Here is an 18884-nt window from a genome sequence, read left to right on the forward strand (position 1 = left end):
TTTCTTTCTTCTTTCTTTTCTTTCTTCTTTCTTTTCTTTCTTTTTCCTTCCTTCCTTCTCTCTTCTTTTTCTTTTCTTTCTCTCTCTCTTTCTTTCTTTCCTTCCTTTCTTCTTTCTTTCTTTCTTTCTTTCTTTCTTTCTTTCATTCAGGGTCTCACTCTGCTGCCCAGGTTGGAGTGCAGTGGCATGATCATGGCTCACTGCAGCCTCAACCTTCCTAGGCTCAGGTGATCCTCCTACCTCAGCCTCCCAAGCAGATGGGCCCCCAGGCATGCACCACCATGCCCAACTAATTTTTGTATTTTTCCATAGAGACAGGGTTTTACCTTATTGCCCAGGCCGGTCTCACACTCCTGGGCTCGAGTGATCCGCCCACCTCGGCCTCCCATACTATTACGTGAATACCTGCTGAGTCAGGACTCTTGGTTTCAAGAGCCAAAAACCAAATTAAAATGCCCTTAATTAAAAAAATACACACATATTAGTTCAGGCAGCTGCGAAGTTCAATGAATGACATTATTTGATAAAAGAGTTCAAACAATATCAATAAGGGTCTCTCTCTCCTCTTTTTCTCCATTTCTCATCTTTGCTTTTCTCTGTGTGAGCTTCATTCTCAGGCAATCTCTCTCCCCAGAGCAGCCTAGAAGATAATACTATGAGGCTTACAGTGATCTTACTACTCTTGATAGCAGAAGAAAAGACCCCTTTCTCACCAAACGTTCATATCCATCTCCCCAAAATGGACTCTGGCTGGTTGGGTCATGTGCCCATGCCTGGATCCATCATGGTGACACAGAAGTTGGTCATGTAAATTACAGCCCACCAACCAGCAGAGTGGCATTCTCAACAGGAAAGATGCTAAGAAGACCAAACGCCCACCAATGCCTACCTCACTACCCACCTGCACAGTCCTCACAAACTGAGGGCTGATACAGGGGTGGACACAGAGGCTTAGAGAGTTTAAGTTACTCAGAAAAGCCCCTCACCCTGTAAGACGCCAAGCCAGAATCAGCAGCCAGGTCTATTTGAAAACCACAGCCCTTTCCACTACACCACACTACCATTAGATTAAACTGTTGTCACTTCAAACCCAGGATGACACAAACTAAACTTATTATTTTTCCTAAAATCATCTCCAAAGTTCAAGTTCTCCAAAAGTTATCACCATTTCCTTCGTCTCCCAAGCGTGAAAATTTAGCCTTTTCCTTCTTTCTTGCAGCCAACCTTTTGTCTATCTCTTTCCTCTTCCTGTTCTTTCCCATATCCACAATCTCCACACTTGTTTGTGGGTCCATTACCTGACATCTGGATCATGATCCTATCTGTTCCCTACTTCAGTCTATCCTATACATAGCCACATATTAAACTCCCTACAGTACAAGTATTAAAAGAACTGGCCAGGTGCAGTGGCTCACCGCTGTAATCCCAGCACTTTGGGTGGCCAAGGCGGGTGGGTCACTTGAGGTCAGGAATTCGAGACCAGCCTGGCCAACATGACGAAACCCCATCTCTACTAAAAATACCCGTATTAGCTAGTTATGGTGGCGTGTGCTTGTAAACTTGGGAGGCAGAGGCTGGAGGATCGCTTGAACCTGGGAGGTGGAGGTTGCAGTGAGCCGAGATGGCGCCACTGCACTCCAGCCTGGGTGACAGAGTGAGACTCCATCTCAGAATAATAATAATAATAATATATTATTATTATTATTATATTTACTTAAAAGTATGTATTCATTTGTATTACCATAACAATGCAGCAATGTGGAGCATTCCAGAACTCACGGGCTTAACACAATAGGTATTTATTACTGCTGATGCCTTCATGAGTCTGCTGTAGTTTGGCTGACCCGGGCTGGGCTGGGCTGCAGGCTCCGCAGCAGACTGGGCAGCTGCAGCAGCTCTGTTTCACTGCAGGGCAACCTCCTCTCCATCACGGGTTCTGCTAGGACGTGCTCTTCTCACAGCGATGGCTGCAGGGCAAGAGGGCAAGGCTGCAGCTGGAGATGGCACACAGTCACTGGCAGAGCTCAAAGTTAAGGGACAGAAAGGTATATTCTTCCCACACTGAGATCATGACAAGGATGTGGAGGCAGAGAAGAGGCAAGAATTGGAGCCTTCAATCCAATCCACAACAGGGAAAGTCAAGGCTGACCATTGTCTGGCCCCGCCACATCCATCTAACTCAAATCCCTCCCTTGGGGACTTCAGGTTGTCGCAGATCTTGGGAATCTCACAGAAGTCAGGCAGGATTGGGCAGTTCCAGACAGTGAGCAATGTTCCAACAGTAGGCCCAGTTTCGCCTGGTCTCGCTTTCCCACCACATGAGGAAGAGGGAGGAATTTTCTGGGCCCACTTGTTATTGGTAGTTTTTACAAAATAAACAAATCTTAAACAATTTCTCCTCTAGGAAATAAACTGAGCCAGGGATTCTCTTTGTGATTTTTTTTTTTTTTTTTTTTGGCTTTTTGGGGAAAAATATCTCTAGGAATTATTTTCTCTATAAACAATGGCAACAGTTTATTTTTGCTGGCCTGACTTGGATCCTCCCCCACTTCCTTTTTTTGGATTGAGAGGTTGGCTACAGAAATGAGAAAGAAATACTTTTTTATTCTTTTTTTGTGTGTGGTTTCTCTGGCTGGAAAATAAAAGCTCTGCATTCTTTCTGTATTCAGTGCACTTCAAAGTCATAAAAATTTGGATAAAGTACATCAGGGTTATGGGTGTTCTAGATTTCAGTCTTTTTATAACTTCCTCCTATTTCACATTCGTTTGACCTCAGGTTAAAGGAACGCTTTTGAAAAGTATAATGATTTGATCCTAGCAATGGACGTAGCAAAAATACTGGGGTCAATAAGTTGAATTAAAAGGCTTTTTATAAAGAAGAAGAAGAAAAAGAAGAAGCAAAAACTATATTTTGCAAACTTTAAGCTTAAGACTGCATGACAGTGGAAGAATTTCCCAGCTGTATTCTTATAAAGAATATATGCTGTGAAAATATTTTTCAAAGTTTACCAGAGCAAAAAAGTTTGAATTAAAGGAAACTAACTTCATAAACCTCTGAACTTATTTTCCCAGCTTACACAGGCGCTCTCTGTAGATTGGTTTTTAGTATTTTTCCATATATATTTTGTTTCTTTTCTTTCCCACAAACATCTGAATATTCTCACATGTATGGGTTTTACAGTATTACCTAAATATATGTTTCAGTGATTTATTGAGGGGAGAAAAGCAAGTTTCAAAACTGTATGTATATGTGATGTTACTTTTGCTAAGAACTATATATGCGTGTTTATATATCTTCCCAGAGATATATAAATGCACTAGAATAAAAATGCCCAAGACGGCCGGGCGCAGTCTGTAATCCCAGCACTTTGGAGGCTGAGGCGGGCAGATCACGAGGTCAGGAGATCGAGACCATCCTGGCTAACATGGTGAAACCCCGTCTCTACTAAAAATAAAAAAAAAATTAGCCGGGCGTGGTGGCGGGCACCTGTAGTCCCAGCTACTCGGGAGGCTGAGGCAGGAGAATGGTGTGAACCCAGGAGGCAGAGCTTGCAGTGAGCTGAGATCATGCCACTGCACTCCAGCCTGGGTGACAGAGCGAGACTCTGTCTCAAAAAAAAAAAAGGACACAAGACATGACTATAAGGAAGACAGAATATGAAGTTACCTTCCAGTGTTAGTTTTGTTTGTTTGTTTGTTTGAGATGGAGTCTTGCTCTGTCGCCCAGGCTGGAGTGAGGTGGTATGATCACTCACTGCAGCCTCCGCCTCCCAGGTTCAAGCAATTCTCCTGCCTCAGCCTCCTGAGTAGCTGGGATTACAGGCGTCTGCCACCCCACCCAGCTAATTTTTGTATTTTTAGTAGAGATGGGGTTTCACCATGTAGGCCAGGCTGGTCTTGAACTCCTGACCTTAGGTGATCCACCTGCCTTCGCCTCCCAACATGCTGGGATTACAGGTGTGAGCCACTGTGCCCAGCCCCAGATGTCGTTTTAGTCCATTTTCTAGTGCTATACCAGAATAGCACAAACAAACACTAATTTATAAAGAAAATAAATGCATTCCTCACAGTTCTGGAGGCTGAGAAGTCCAAGAACATGGTGCTGGCATCTGGTGAGGGATTTTGTGCTGCCTTCTAACATGGCAGAAGGGCAAGTGAGTGTGTGAGACTGAGAGGAAATAGGGGCTGAACTTCATCTTTTTTTTTGAGATGGTGTCTTACTCTGTCACCCAGTCCAGAGTCAGTGGTTCACTGCACCTTGACCTGCCAGGCTCAGGTGATCTTCCCACCTCAGCCCCCAGATTAGCTGGGACTATTAAGCGTGTGGCAATGAAACTTCACTATGAGTTTTGAAGGGTGCATCCAAACCATAGCAGGTGTTAGCTTTTTGCCTATGTACCTACTTATTTTTGCAAGTTCAATTTGTCTATAATAAACATATTATTACTTATAATACTAAATGGGATTTTTTTTTAACAGAAGAAATAGATGTTTAACGGTTTGGTCTTTCTTCCTGAGAAATTGTAAAAATTCTCTAAGTCTAGGGAAACTAGTAACAAAATCCCCATGTGGGGCCTTGTTTGATGCTGGAAATCATAGGGCTAACAATATTGTTTCACTAGGCAGAAAATTAGAATGAAGAAACATGAGAAAGCATGAGTTTAGAGGCCAGTAAATGCCTTCTTCCTGAGGCTGGCACTAATGGATCCCCAGAGTAGAAGGACAGTATAGACATCTAGAGGTATCTGAGTCTGGAGTTTGTGTAAGTGATTTTATCTGCAACTTACCTATGGAAGCAGTCAAAAGACCTTCAAGCTTCAGGCAGATCCTGCTAAAGGAGATGTTAACTTATATGCTTAGAAGTTTTTTCTTGTGCAGATACTTTGAAAAATTCATTGCGATATTATGGATAAGATTAAATACCAGCAATATTATAAATCCCAGCACTTTGGGAGGCCAAGGTGGGAGGATCATTTGAGGCCAGGAGTTGAAGACTAGCCTGGACAACATAGTGAGAGACCCTGATCTCTACAAAACGAACAAATTCAGCCAGGTGCAGTGGCATGTGTCTGTAGTCCCAGCTACGCAAGAGGCTAAGATGGGAGGATTGCTTGAGCCAAGGAGTTCAAAGCTGCAGTGAGCTATGATCACACCACTACACCCTAGTCTGGGCAACAATGAGACGCTGTCTCAAAAAAAAGTAAGAAATACTAGCAATATGCATAGGTTTAGATGTTGTCATATAGCTTTTTTCTTTCTTTCTTTCTTTCTCTTTCTTTCTTTCTTTCTTTCCTTCCTTCCTTCCTTCCTTCCTTCCTTCCTTCCTTCCTTCCTTCCTTCCTTCTTTCTTTTTTTTAAGACATGAGGTCTCACTATGTTGCCTAGGCTGGACTTGAGTTCCTGGGCTCAAGTGATTCTCCCACCTCAGCCTCCCAAGTAGCTGGGAATACAGATGCATGCCACCGTGCCTGGCTGGCATTGTATTTCTTATAAATCCAAGAGATTTACAGATCTAATTAAAATTAATCTCTATTTGGTTTTCCAAATGTTGTCTACCAAAATTCATATATCTGAGAACATTTCACTGGAGCAATTATGATAGTTTATGAATGAGGCAATCCCACAAACATTGTCAAGAACTTATTATATATGAGCCACTGTACCTGTTGCTGTGAAAGCAGAGATGAATGAAGAAATGGACTTTGCTTTCCGAGGTTCACCTTATCACAGAGACAAGTTTAAGATTTGCTTTGTTCTTTTACTTAAATAATTCTTAGAACAACAAATAAAAACAAGGAAGGGTGCACTAGAGAATCTCAGCCACATCAGCAATTATGAGGCTCCTTTTTTGGGTGGACCATTTTGCAATCCTGTATCAAGGTAGTTTATGCCATTGTGGGCAGCGATGCAAAGGTTTAGCAAATGGGGATTAAGGAACAGCTCAGAGCAATTAGATCACACGAAGTCCCAAATGTCTACTTTATCAGGATGAATCCAAGTTTGGCTCCTGTTGCTAAAAGAAAAAAATAAAAAGCAATGCACATATTACTTACAAGCAAACCTGGGGGCATGCCATCTATTATCAGCAATAAACAGATTTGATTCTTTTCTAAATGAGATTGTCAGGGCCCAGGGGATTTGTCAGCGTCCCGATAATCCTCAAATCATCTGCCTGCCCTACCATGGTCATAAGAAATTGTTGGTAACAAGGCTGGTTAACAATCTTCTTGTCTGGTGCATTAAAGATAATTCCACACAACCCAGAGGGTCTTAGCCAAACAGCCTTCTTTATGTGGTTCAACATTACGCGTCTTACCAAGCATCACCTCTGCAGAGGCTGCCAGCTCTCTGTCAACTGTGCAAGTCACTGGGCCCCCCACCCTGTGCAAAACACAGGCTGGACTTGGGGAGTTTTTAATCCATCATGGGATATGGAACCAACATAAAAACTCAGTGGCCACAAAGATGCGTCAGGGGCTCTGGGTCAGGTCCAGCTAATGACCCACACCTTCACTGAGCAAAGACTGAAGTTTCCTTTTTCTTCCTTTCACTTTATTGCTCATGGTGTTCAAAATTTGGCATTTTGAATAAGTAATATATGAAGTGGCTAAAAAAATTTTAAATGACAGAAAAGGATATTTTAAAAATCTTCTTCCTATCCCTTTCTTCTCTTCCTTTATTCCTACTTCCCTGACAGGTAATCCCTGTCATCAGCACAATTGTATCCTTTCAGAGTTAAAAAAAAAAAAAAAAAGATAAATACAGGCAAATATGGGTGAGCATTGAAGACATTATGCTAAGTAAAATAAACCAGTTACAAAAGAACAAATATAGCCCAGTTACATTAGGTTCCTAGAGCAGTCAAATTCACAGAGACAGAAAGTGGAATGGGGGTTGCCAGGGCCTGCGGGGAGTGGGATGGGGAGTTCATGTTTAATGGGGACAGAGTTTCACTCTGAGATGATGAAAAAGTTCTGGAGATGGATGATGATGATGTTGGTGGCCCAACAATGTGAATGTACTCAATGTCATAGAACTATACATCTAAAATGCTTACAATGGTCAATTTTTTTATGTATGTTTACCACTATAAAAAAATAAAACAGGCCGGGAGCAGTGGCTCACGCCTGTAATCCCAGCACTTTGGGAGGCCGAGGTGGGTGGATCACCTGAGGTCAGGAGTTCAAGACCAGCCTGGCCAATTTGGTGAAACCCCGTCTTTACTAAAAATACAAAAAGTTAGCTGGGCGTGGTGGCAGCTGCCTGTAATCCCAGCTACACGGGAAGCTGAGGCAGGAGAATTGTTTGAACCCGGGAGGCAGAGGTTGCAGTGAGCCAAGATCATGCCATTGCACTCTAGCCTGGGCAACAAGAGCGTAACTCCGTCTCAGAAAAACAAAACAAAAGAAAAAACCGTGAAATACATTTTTATTGTATCCTCCTTCTTTCACACAGAAGATGGAACATAATATGATTGTTCCATGCCTTGTCTTTTTGTCTTTTTTTTCTTCATTGTATCTCTTTTTTTTTTTTAATTATACTTTAGGTTTTAGGGTACATGTGCACAATGTGCAGGTTTGTTACATATGTATCCATGTGCCATGTTGATTTCCTGCACCCATTAACTCGTCATTTAGCATTAGGTATATCTCCTAATGCTGTCCCTCCCCCCTCCCCCCGCCCCACAACAGTCCCCGGAGTGTGATGTTCCCCTTCCTGTATCCACGAGCCTTGTCTTTTTTACATAATGATGCATCTTGGCGATCTTTCTATATTACTATGTGCAGTGAACCCTTTTTATTCTTTTTATAGTTGAATACTTTTCTGTTGTGTTGTGTACCATATTTGTAAACATTGACTCCCTATTGATGGACATTTTTATTTTTTCAATATTTTGCTATAAAAAATGATGCCATGAGTCACCTTGTACATAAATTCTTTCCTATGTTATGATTATTTCTTTTTAAAAGGGCTGCCTAGTAGTGGCTGATGTGGTTTGGCCCTGTGTCCCTACCCAAATCTCATCTCAAACTGTAATCCCCATGTGTCAAGGGAGGAACCTGGTGAGAAACCTGGTGGTTTTCCCCATGTTATTCTCGTGATAGTGAGGGAGTTCTCACGAGATCTGATGGTTTTAAAAGTGGCACTTTCCCTTGTGCTCTCTCTCTGTCCTGCCACTTTGTGAAGAAGGTGCCTGCTTCCCCTTCACCTTCTGCCATGATTGTAAGTTTCCTGAGGCCTTCCCAGCCATGTAGAACTGTGAGTCAATTAAACTTCTTTTGTTTATAAACTACCCAGTCTCAGGTAGCATCTATATAGCAGTGTGAAAACGGACTAACACAGTGGCCAAGACAGGGGCCTCTCCCACTGACTCGTAAGGCAAAAACCAAGATTCTGGCTTTTTTTTTTTTTTTTTTTTTAGACGGAGTCTCACTCTGTCACCCAGGCTGGAGTGCAGTCGTGTGATCTCGGCTCACTGCAAGCTCCACCTACCAGGTTCACGCTATTCTCCTGCCTCAGCCTCCTGAGTAGCTGGGACTACAGGCGCCCACCACCACATCTGGCTAATTTTTTTGTATTTTTAGTAGAGACGGGGTTTCACTGTGTTAGCCAGGATGGTCTCGATCTCCTGACCTCGTGATCCTCCCGCCTCAGCCTCCCAAAGTGCTGGGATTACAGGCATGAGCCACTGTGCCTGGCCAAAACCCAAGATTCTTAATAGATTTTTATAATGGCCCCATGTCCTCTTTTATTTCCCCAATACTTGAATTGCAAAGAGACAGCCAAGGGCTAATTTCTTTTTTTTTTTTTTTGAGACGGAGTCTCGCTCTGTCACCCAGGCTGGAGTGCAGTGGCGCCATCTCGGCTCACTGCAAGCTCTGCCTCCCGGGTTCACGCCATTCTCCTGCCTCAGCCTCCCCAGTAGCTGGGACTACAGGTGCCCGCCACCACGCCTGGCTACTTTTTGTATTTTTAGTAGAGACGGCGTTTCACCGTGTTAGCCAGGATGGTCTGGATCTACTGACCTTGTGATCTGCCTGCCTCGGCCTCCCAAAGTGCTGGGATTACAGGCGTGAGTCACCTCGCCCAGCTGCCAAAGGCTAATTTCTAAAGCTGGATAGAACTGTGCCCACCCCCCATGCTTACATGTTTCCTTTTAATTTATTTTTCTTTTATTTATTTTTTCAGTTCATCCTTCACATGTCAACAGGTTTCCTTTTTAATTGCCTCTTGACACTCACAACTAACAAACCAAGATGGCTTGCTTTTGCTTTTCTAATCTCATCATTTAAAACTGCATGTGGATTGCAATCATTTATTTCTTCCGAGAAGTAGCCCAAAGTGTTGCTCAATAATTTCTTGCATTTTCATCACTAGTCAACTCTCAGTCATTCATTCAACATATACTTATTTAGTACCTAGGGAGTCTCAGGCATCAATTCAGGCATTGAAATACAGTAGCAAACAAAGTAAATTCAGTTCCCACCCTCATGGAAGTAACAGATCATAAGCAAATGAAATGACAGTAATGGCAAGCAATAAATATAAATATGTATTAATAGTATAATTTCAGGCAGTGATAATGCTCTGCATCCCTACTTAAACAATTCAGGGCAGAGAGCCCTTTTATTTTTATATATTTTTTAAAAGAATTATTTAACATTTATTTTAGGTTTAGGGGTACATGTGCAGGTTTGTTATATAGGTAAACTTGTGTCATGGGAGTTTTCTGAACAGGTTATTTATTCACCCAGGTATTAGGCCCAGTATATGTTATACATTATTTTTCCTGATCCTCTCCCTCCCGCCACCCTCCACCCTCGAGTAGGCCCCAGCATCTATTGTTCCCCTCTGTGTGCCCATGAGTTCTCATCATTTAGTGCCCACTTATAAGTGAGAATGTGCCATGTTTGGTTTTCTGTTTCTGTGTTAGTTTGTTAAGGATAATGGCCTTCAGCTCCATCCATCTTCCTGCAAAGGACATGATCTCATTCTTTTTTTTTTTTAGACAGAGTTTCACTCTTGTTACCCAGGCTGGAGTGCAATGGCGTGATCTCGGCTCACTGCAACCTCTGCCTCCTGGGTTCAGGCGATTCTCCTGCCTCAGCCTCCTAAGTAGCTGGGATTACAGGCGCCCGCCATCATGCCCAGCTAATGTTTTGTATTTTTAGTAGAGACGGGGTTTCACCACATTAGCCATGCTGGTCTCGAACTCTTGACCTCAGGTGATCCACCCACCTCAGCCTCCCAAAGTGCTGGGATTACAGGCGTGAGCCACCATGCCCAGCTGATCTCATTATCTTTTATGGCTGCATAATATTCCATGGTGTATATGTACCACATTTTTGCTATCCAGTCTAGCATTGATGGGCATTTAGGCTGATTCCATATCTTTGGTATTGTGAATAGTGCTGCAATGAACATACACATGCATGTGTCTTTTTGATAGAATGATTTATATTCCTTTGGGTATATACCCAGTAATGGGATTGCTGGGTTGAATGATATTTCTGTTTTTAGGTCTTTGAGGAATCACCACACTGTCATCTACAATGGCTGAACTAATTTACACTCCCACCAATAGCATATAAGCATTCCATTTTCTCCTTAATCTCACCAGCATCTGCTGTTTTTTGACTTTTTAATAATAGCTTTTTTTTTGGTGGGGATAGGGTCTTGCTCTGTCACCCAGTCTGGAATGCAGTGGCATGATCTTGGCTCGCTGAAACCTCTGCCTCCCAGATTCAAGTAGTGATTCTCCTGCCTCAGCCTCCCTAGTAGCTGGGATTACAGGTGCTCACCACCACACCCAGCTAATTTTCGTATTTTTGGTAGAGACGGGGTTTCACCATGTTGGCCAGGCTGGTCTGGAACTCCTGACTTCAAGTGATCCGCCCACCTCGGCCTTCCAAAGCGCTAGGATTATAGGCATAAGCCACCGCGCCCGGCCAATAATAGCCATTCTGACTAGTATGAGACGATATCTCATTGTGATTTGTTTTGCATTTCTCTAATAATCAGTGATGCTGAGCTTTTGTTCATATGATTGTTGGCTGCATGAACGTCTTCTTTTGAAAAGTGTCTGTTCATGTCCTAAGCCCACTTTTTAATGGGGTTGTTAGTTTGTTTCTTGTAAATTTGTTTAATTTTCTTATAGATACTAGATATTAGGCCTTTGTCAATGCATAGTTTGCAAAATTTTTCTCCCATCTATAGGTTGCCCATTCACTCCATTAATAGTTTCCCTTGCTATGCAGAAGCTCTTTAGTTTAATTAAATCCCATTTGTCAATTTTTGCTTTTGTTGCAAATGCTTTTGGTGTCTTCCCCATGAAATCTTTGCCTGTTCCTATGTCCAGAATGGTATTGTGTATGTTGTCTTCCAGGATTTTTATAGTTTGGGGTTTTACATTTAAGTCTTTAATGGAGAACCCTTTTAAAACAGCATACAGACAAGGGGTTCCAAGTCCATCTTGAAAAACTACTGAAGCTACTGTCTTTAAAAACTCTTGTATTCAAGAAAGCTCTGGTCAAAGCAAAAGCCTGTTCGTTCTGCCAGACATCAACAGAGGGATTTGTGGTCATTTAAATCATAGAGTGTCACTTTGGACTTATAAGTGGCCTGAAAAGCAGTCTTGGAAATTTTTTTTTAATTTTTATAATTTAAAATAGAGACAGGGTTCTGCCATGTTGCCCAGGCTGGTCTTGAACTCCTGGGCTGAAGCAATGTGCCCTCCTCGGCACCCCAAAATGCTGAGATTAGAGGTGCAAGCCACTGCACCCAGCCCTTTTCTATAATTTCTATCTCTTTATCAATATGAAGAAACTATGATTACATTGGGCCCACCCAGATAATCCAGGATAATGTCCCCATCTCAAGATCCTTAACTTTATCACATCCTTGACTTCATTACACAGAGTAACATATTCACAGGTGCCGGGGATTAGGATGTGGACATTTTTATGGGGCAATCACTCGGTCGACCACACCAGGGAACTAAGAATCAACAGTGGGGAACAAGATAACAACCAACCTACAAAACAACAGGAATTAAGAATCAGCACTGGGGAACAAGATAACGACCAACCTACATGGTAAGTGAAAAACAACAGGGGAAGTTATGAAAAAAATAAATTTGGCAGAAGATGCCTCAAGATTCAACACTTTGAACTCAACAAATATGTTTTAGGTCTCCACCAGGTGCCAGGCACCAGGCACTGTTTCAGGTGCTCGGGATATATTGGTGAACAAAACAGGCCGAACCCCTTCCCCCAAAAGTCTTACGTTCAACAGAGGCATCATATATTAAGTACATTCTTCAGTAATTAGAAGCAGATGTGCTATGAAAAAAGGAAGGGGGGATCAGGGAAGGGGGCTCCGGAGAGGCCTGAGCCGTGTGGGGGTAACCATCTGCCTGCTGACATTAGGGGGAGCTACAGCACAGCTTTGGGGGCTGAGATAAGAAAAGGATTTAGAGGTCACGTAGACGAACTCCCTTAGTTTAGAGAGAGGAAGCTACGGCCCGGAAGGCCACAAGGTGGTCGTTAGTTATTCTGCATTTGGCCTAAATTTGAGAGACAGTCCCCTCCTCTCTCCCCAAGGAGGCCAGACAGAGTCATCAGTGTTATCAAAGGCGACTCTGCCAGGAGGTGAGGCTGGGAGGGTTTTGTATCATAGCAGCAGGAGGGATGGATGATCTCAGAGTGGAGTTCTATCTGTGCCACTGTTTAAAAATCATTCCACAGAACTTCTAATATGCCTCTTTCTCAGTGCAGTATTCTGATGTCTTAAATCAGTGACACAGGTCCCGCTCAGCCTTTGAGACTCAACTTTGGTGAAAATAACCTGTATCGGCCAGACACCAAAAGGAAGGAAAAACCGGCTTCTGATAAAGAGCCTTTGGTGTTGATCACTAAAGAAGAATTCAGCTTCATTTTCCTAATCGTTCCTGCACCTTGCGACGTGAAAGTTATTTACATGTTACGGTAAACCATAGGTTGATTAGATGTTTTCGTCCAATATCTCCTTGGGTGTGCCTATTTGCCAAAAAATGAGCCAATACAAAACCCAAATATTTCTAAGTGAGAGTTATTTACTATCACAATTACAGTTACAAGATCATCACAGTTACAAAACCACATGGTGAAAATGTAACTCATTTCTTCAGGGGACCTGTATTTGTTGAGAGTCACATTGGCTAAGATTTGAGCATTCAGGTCATTTACAGTCTGGCCCCAGACTATCCCTCGGATCCCCGCTGTGTTCTCTCTGCCTGCTCTGCTCTTCCTCTGAAGACTTTCACTAATTCAGTCTCCACCACATTTCAGGTCTCCATTCCCTGCTCTGCAAAGCCCCCCAGTTCCCTGCCCCCTCACGCAGAAGGAATTGCAGCAGTTCTGTACCCATTCCCCCATACCACCCGTGGACCACAGAACCCATCCTTTCCCCATTTATCTGTCTACCTCTTTCACTACACAGATGACTTCTTTGAAAAGTTGTTTGGCCAGGCTCAGTGGCTCGTGCCTGTAATTCCAACTCTTCATGAGGCTCAAGGCAGGAGGATCGCTAGAACCCAGGAGTTCAAGGCTGCAGTGAGCTATGATCATGCCACTGTACCCCAGCCTCAGTGACAGAGTGAAACTCTATGTCTACAAAACTTTTTTTTAAATTTTCTTTTATTGTGGTTGACGGGGTTCAAGACACACTTCCTCAAAATATGGCACCTTGGCATTTGAAAAACAGCAGAAGCAGGAAGGACTGTCTGACTTTTCTCCTGCCCTTCTCCCTTGAAGCAGGTTATAAGACTTTTTTTTTTTTTTAAAGATGGAGTCTCGCTCTCTTACCCAAGCTGGAGTGCAGTGGCGCGATCTCAGCTCACTGCAACCTCTGCCTCCCGGGTTCAAGCGATTCTCCTGGCTCAGCCTCCTGAGTAGCTGGAATTACCGGGGTGCACCACCATGCCCAGCTAATTTTTTTGTATTTTTAGTAGAGAGGGGATTTCGCCATGTCGGCCAGGCTGGTCTTGAACTCCTGATCTCAGGTGATCCACCTGCCTTGGCCTCCCAAAGTGCTGGGATTACAGGCATGAGCCACTGCGCCTGGCGGTTATAAGATTCTCATTGGATTAAGTGTCTCCCCCACCTTTAGGTGGAGGAAAGGAACATCCTTGTCTGTGAAGACACAGAGAAGAGCCTGAGCAAACAGGCCTTGCTAAGTTCCTTCCAGGTTATCACAATTAGATCAGATGCTTTTGCCCTCCAATCATATTTCTCCACGACTGTCCACTCTTCGTTAAACCTAAGCATGAAAAAATATACGTTTCACTTTTTCTTTGGGTCTTCATTTTCTGTTTTTTTTTTTGAGACGGAGTCTTTCTTTGTCCCCCAGGCTGGAGTGCAGTGGCACGATCTTGGCTCACTGCAAGCTCCGCCTCCCGGGTTCACGCCATTCTCCTGCCTCAGCCTCCCGAGTAGCTGGGACTACAGGCGCCCGCCAACACGCCCGGCTAATTTTTTTGTATTTTTAGTAGAGACGGGCTTTCACCATGTTAGCCAGGATGGTCTCGATCTCCTGACCTCGTGATCCGCCCACCTCGGCCTCCCAAAGTGCTGGGATTACAGCCTTGAGCCACCGCGCCCGGCCTGGGTCTTCATTTTCATATGAAGGCTCCCATGTCACGTAAAATTTACATTAAATACATTCGTATGTTTTTCTTTTGTTAGTTTGTATTTTATTTCAGGGGCCTCGTGCAGAAACCTAGAATGAGTAGGCTAGAAACATCAAACCTCTAGAGCATAAGGGGCTGCTCCCTATCCCTGGTATGCTCCCGCCCCATCCTTCTTTCCCACGTCTCTGCCAAGTGCCTATTCCTCCAGACTGCTCAACTCAACAGGATAGTGAATTTCGGAATTATTCACCCTACCAAATTTCATATGCTCTCTTAATGCACTTGGAAAATTGGTACTTTTCTTTTCTTTTCAGTTTTGGAAGCTGTGAGTAAAGACAGATTTGACTGCCCTAAAGGAGGAACTCTGGATCTCTTTCTCTATTATATTTGGAAATATGTTGATATGGTTTGGCTGTGTCCCCATCCAAAATCTCATCTTGAATTGTAATCCCCCAAATCCCCACGTGTCAAGGGAGAGACCAGGTGGAGGTCACTGAGTCATGGGGGCAGTTTCCCCCATGCTGTTCTCGAGATCGGAGATCGGAGAACTCACTCAGTGAGTTTGGTAGTTCCTCCTGTGTTCATTCTCCTTCTTGCCACCTTGAGAAGAAGGTGCCTTGCTTCCCCTTCTCCTTCCGCCATGATTGTAAGTTTCCCGTGGCTTCCCCAGCTGTGCTGAACTGTGAGTCAATTAAAGCTCTTTCCTTTATAAATTACCCAGTTTCAGTCAGTTCTTTATAGCAGTGTGAAAACGGACTAATACATTTGTCCTCCAGACACCCACATACTATGTAGATAAAGTTAATAAAGCTTTATTTTAACATGTACTAGCATTAGGAAACAGTTAGTTGTTAACCTACCTACTGATTAGCAAAATGCATGAGTCAGTAATCTTGTGAAGAAACTCAACAACCCCATACCATTGCTGATGAGAATGGGCACGGTTACAATTTCTTCCAGAAGAATCTGAAATTGAACCAATTAGCAAATAAGACATAGTAGGACCTACTTTAGATCCAAGACATTTTAAATAAGCATAACTAGTTATATAGCAGTTTTCAACTGTAATGAGGCTGGTAGAACATTTTCATCATATATATATTTTGTTTTGTTTTGTTTTGTTTTTTTGAGATGGAGTCTCGCTCTGTCATCCAGGCTGGAGTGCAGTGGCGTGATCTCAGCTCACTGCAACCTCCGCCTCCCAGGTTCAAGCAATTCTCCTGCCTCAGCCTCTGAAGTAGCTGGGACTACAGGCGCACGCCACCACACCCTGCTAATTTTTGTATTTTTAATAGAGACAGGGCTTCACCATGTTGGCCAGGCTGGTCTCGAACTCCTGACCTCAGGTGATCCGCCCGCCTCGGCCTCCAAAAGTGCTGGGATTATAGGCGTGAGCCACCATCTTATATGTATTGAATACCTGCCAGGTATGAGTCACTGAGCCAGGTGCTGGGGGCACAGCAGCGACAAGACATATAAGGTCCCTGCTCTCAAAGAAGTTATAAGGTCTCAAAGACATATAAGGTCCCTGCTTCTCATCCTACAGAAGGTGTTTCTAAGTCAAGACACCAACAGCCTTTCTCCCAAGGGGGCTGCCCAGCACATCACTAGCCCTGCCCACTAAACGACAATACTGCATCCCAAAGCCCACCTGATAGATGGTTAGTCATCCCATCCCACCCCACCCTCTGAGAACTGCTGGGGAAAGGCACGATAAAGAAGTATTAGGTCGGTGCAAAAGCAATTGCGGTTTTTGCCATTATTTTCAATTCTGTAAGTTTTTTGAGAGCAGGGACCTTGTACCCAGCACCTGGCTCAGTGACTCATACCTGGCAGGTATTCAATACATATAAGATGAAATTGTTCTTGCCATTACGTTGAATGGCAAAAACCGCAATTACTTTTGCACCAACCTAATAAATTCACAAACTCATATATCGACATTGTGGTGGAGATGACCAGGCACTGTGACAGTGAAATAGATGCGAGGGGCCGTGGGGGATCTTTAGGTTATTAGCACAGGCCCCTGTGAGGAGGTGGCACGTAGGCTGAAGGTCCTGGATGATGAACAGGTGTAGCAATGAGCATTCTGGGGATGAGGAATGGCATGTGTGAAGGCCCCACGGTGGAAGAGAGCCTCGCGGACTTAGAAAACACAGACAGAAGACGAGTGGGGCTGGAGATAAGTTGGAGAGGCTGGCAGGGGCCAGACGTGTGAGGCTTTAAGGGTCATGGGGAAGAACTCGGATTTTATTCTAAAGCCACTGAAGGGTTTTAAGAAGGGAAGTGATGCAATGACAATAATAATGAGGAATAGTTAACACTACTGAGAACTTGCTTAGATTTTAAGTGTGCAGTCTCTCTCTATGTATGTGTAAACTCAGTCTATCATTATAACAACCCTATGAGGTGATGAGGTATTTATACCTCCATTTTATAGATGAGGAAACAGAGAGCTTAAGGAACTTGACCAAAGTCACACAGCAAGTCAACTCTGGAACTAGGAGCTGCGTCATGCTTTTAAAAGGTCAGCCAGGTTTTATGGCAAAGGGGTGATTGTAGGAGGGAAGAATGGGAGCAAGGAGGCTTTGAAATAATCCAGGTAAAGGATGATGATGTCCAGAATCAGACTTGAGTGAGGCGAGTGCAGCCCCAGCCTGGGATGCAAAATTTAAGGAGAAGTCTCAGTAATTACTGCACTCCAGCCTGGGCGACAGAGCGAGACTCCGTCTCAGAAAAAAAAAAAAGATAAGTAATATTGGCCTGGTGTGGTGGCTCATGCCTGTAAGCCCAGCACTTTGGGAGGCTGAGGTGGATGGATGACTTGAGGCCACGAGTTCGAGACCAGCCTGGCCAACATGGTGAAACCCTATCTCTACTAAAAATACAAAACAATTAGCTGGAAGGGGTGGCACTTGCCTGTAGTCCCAGCTACTCAGAAGGCTGAGGGATGAGAATCACTCGAGCCTAGGAGGTAGAGGTTACAGTGTGTGAACTGAGATCGTGCCACTGCACTCCAGCCTGGGCGACAGAGCAAGACTGTCTCAAAAAAAAAAAAAAAAAAGGTAATATTCTAAACTAAAAACCAAGATAATGGAAAAATCCCATTATGAACAAAATATTAAAATTTTAATTAAAGACAGGATTGGTGTTACTGAAATTGCCTTTGCCTCAGGCTTCAGTATGGCTGGGCCGGGCACTGGCTGGGACTAAGGTGGTGACAAGAAAGTGACCAAATTGGAATAGACAGGAAAGGCCTGAGGTGGAACAGGCGTGGGAGCTCGGGGAGGGCACCAAGGGGTCGAGCAGTCTCTCCTATTGGTATCGAATATAACAATAATTATTAGGCTCAGCAGAAGTTTAGCATCCATGTTCCCGGTCACCTGGACTTTTCCAAATCTTGGAACCCACTCTGGCTGAACAGGCTTTTGTTTGTTTAAACGGCCACTTTTTGCATCCAAGAGAAAAGTCAGCTTCCACTGGAAGGTTCTGAGAAACGGTTTCAGGTGTAAGTCTAGAGCATGAATGGAACGGAGTCACAGCTGAAAAAGAAATATGCCGAGCGCCAAGGAAAAGACATGGTTAAGGGGTAATATGGGCCCGGGCAGGTGAAGGTCGGCAGGTGGAGGCCGGCTGGATCAGGGAAGGTGAAAGAAGAGGCAGGGGCAGGGCCCAGCCTGTTTTAACGCCTCGCCTCGGTGTTCTCACCGCTGCAGAACGACTGCAGGGGGCAGAGTAAAGAGCTGCTGTCAGTTTCCCTGCCCAGAGAGTGCCAACAGCTGCTCTGACCTATTGCAGGCACGTGTGTTCCAGGATGCAGCCTTCTTGCATTCTCTTTGACCACTGTAGATTAATTGCTAACCAAGATAGGCACATGGTGGGGCTCACAAAGTGTTAGGCGGTATTTTAACAACAAAGCTGCGAAGAAATCCCTAGAAATGTTGGCTCTTCTGGCTGGGAAAACGTAGTCTGTCAACAGTTGCCTCAAAAACTCAGAAGCTCAGGGAAAGTTGGATTCGGTCACCAGAGAGGCCCCTCAAAGAGGCGCCATCCATTCAGATCCTCTGCTCTGTCCCCCATGACAGCGGAGACGAAGGTCCCGAGCCCTGGCCGGGAAGGGCAGTTGACCTCGGGACTCGCCGCGGGGCGGAGCGGGTGCTGGGAGGAAGGAGGGCGTGGCTGGCGGGGATGGGCGGGGCCGGCGGGGCGGGGCGAA

General features: G+C 44.2%; 1 long non-coding RNA gene across 1 annotated transcript; it reads right to left on the reverse strand.

Annotated features, from left to right (window-relative positions):
- Nucleotides 1-5737: 5737 nt before the first annotated feature.
- LOC131383177 (uncharacterized) lies at nt 5738-18829 on the reverse strand. The gene is made up of 3 exons (XR_009212992.1): nt 18052-18829; nt 15529-15634; nt 5738-6013 (listed from the first exon to the last, which is right to left on the reverse strand). It is a non-coding gene; the product is annotated as an uncharacterized LOC131383177 (long non-coding RNA).
- Between the last annotated feature and the right edge of the window lie 55 nt (nt 18830-18884).

Source organism: Hylobates moloch, unplaced genomic scaffold (assembly GCF_009828535.3).
Source record: "Hylobates moloch isolate HMO894 unplaced genomic scaffold, HMol_V3 SCAFFOLD_4, whole genome shotgun sequence".
Lineage (NCBI taxonomy): Eukaryota > Metazoa > Chordata > Mammalia > Primates > Hylobatidae > Hylobates > Hylobates moloch.